Raw genomic sequence first — 2,091 nt, 5'->3', positions numbered from 1 at the left:
CTGATGCCAAGAGGCATATTTCACGGTGGATTTTGTGAGTTTTACGGTGGATTCCGTAAACTTTGATGACCGGGGCTCATACACAAAGTGGATTCTTTGTGCAAGAAGTTGATGGGGACGCCTGTCCTTTTTGGGTGTTTCATTAATTTAGTGTGTACATGGGTGATTCCATAGCGGGTGATTTCGCAAAATGCATATTAAATTAATAAACGTTTATGAGTTAAGAGTGCGTACTCGTAATAAATTAAGGTTAGGATTTATTTCTAACCAATTGATTTATTTATGTAGTTGAAGACTGCTAGGTATTCACTTTTGTTGGTTTAATTGTATTATTTTACTAACGATTATGAATGCTTCAGTTGATGTGTAGAGATAGCAACAGTGGTGGCGGAGGAAAGCATTGGAGGATAGCGAATATTCGATTTATGGATTATATTTTGATGGGCGCATACCTTAGGCATAGCGCCTATATTTTTTCACGCCTATTTATTGAGGCATCGGTTATTTATTATTATTTTGTATGCGCATGGGCGCACGATTATGTTATTTCTACTTGGACATTGTATTGGGCATGCTAGACTCTTTGGGCACTGCCCACTAGCTTTATTCCTATTTTGTGTTAAAGCAAACTCAAAAGCTAAAAGCTTGCTATTTTGTAATTTGGGCTATTATTTCAGCTTGAAGATGAATAATACATAAAATACATGCTTTGTGGAGCACTCACACAAGGCATGGGGGGAGATTGCACCCAATTGGTCTCTTGCTCTTGTCGTTCATGCTTTTTACCTTGTAATTTGTGCAAAAAGTGGAGTTCTATTGTTCTTGGGGACCTTCTGGCATTCACTACGCGAGCGTACAACATCTGATCTGCACACCAGTGGTATCAGAGTGAAGCTGAGATCAAGAGCTTCCAATCGCTACCCATCTCGTGCGAAAGCGGAGCTCCTGGAACGATCGGGCTCTACGGTCAATCTCGTCGCGAACGGTCGATACAGGCAGATTTCTGGCGATCAAGAACCCCTGTTTCCATCATCGGATCGCGAAGGACCGGTCTGTAGAGGCGGAGGACCACTTCTACATCCCTCTCTTCAAGTCGTTTTGTATAGAGAAAAGAGTAACTTCCATATCTCTCATTAAGCTTCAAAGCTTAAGTTTACAAGTTATTAAGCTTAGTTAGAAGCTTTAAAAAGCTTCAAGCATCAAATCGTCAATCGGTGGCAAGAGGGCGTGTTTGGCGGCGTCAAATTCGGCGTCATCATATTGGCGTCCTCAACCCAAAAATTTTAGAAGCTTTAGTCACTAAAGCTACTAAACCAACTAATCTTCTAAATCTTCAAAGTACAGCAAGTCTGCAAAGTGCAAGTTCAGCAAGTCTATTAAGTTGAAGTTCTGCAAGTTTCATAAAGCAAGCAAGTACTGCAAGTCTACAAACTCTGCAAGTCACATTAGTCTGGTACTCTGCAAGTCAGACAAGTCAATTGGAGTCAAAACTGACTTCTGTCCAAAACTCCTAGAAGGGCTGTTTTTGCACAGAAACTCCGAACTGCAAAGTTGTTCATTGGAAGGTACTCTACCCATACGCAGGTTTGCTGAAGCATTTTCAGCATACAAAGAAGGATAAAACACAGATTTTCCAAAGATTGTGAAAGCTACACCCAAAAACACATAAGCCTTGTATTCCCAAACTTGAGCTACGCTCATCTCGCTAACTTGATTTTGAGTGAGAAAGGTCTTTTGAGTTTTGCAGGATGACAGAACCACATATGGATGATCTTATGGCTGAAGGTGATCTACCTGAGCCTACGATGGAGCAAAAGCTGGATTTAATCATGATGCAATTGGAAGAAGAGCGAAGGGCAAGGCAAGCATTGCAAGTTCAACTGGCAAATTTACAAAGATCGACTCCCGACAAAGAAGAACCTCAATCTAAAGATCTTATTCGACGTACCATCGACGCAACTCTCGAAGCTCAAACCATCCGCAAGGAATCAAAGATAAGTAAAAGAAGTTTCAAATTCCGTACTTTCAGTGGCATACGAGAAGGAAAAACTGTTATTGCATTCATTAGTCAGTTTGACGACTATTTTCAGG

The sequence above is a fragment of the Lygodium microphyllum genome, chromosome 22, assembly GCF_053477565.2.
Source record: "Lygodium microphyllum isolate KBCC chromosome 22, Lygodium_microphyllum_v1.1.10, whole genome shotgun sequence".
Taxonomy (NCBI): domain Eukaryota; kingdom Viridiplantae; phylum Streptophyta; class Polypodiopsida; order Schizaeales; family Lygodiaceae; genus Lygodium; species Lygodium microphyllum.
Note: the sequence above shows the minus strand (reverse complement) of the source record.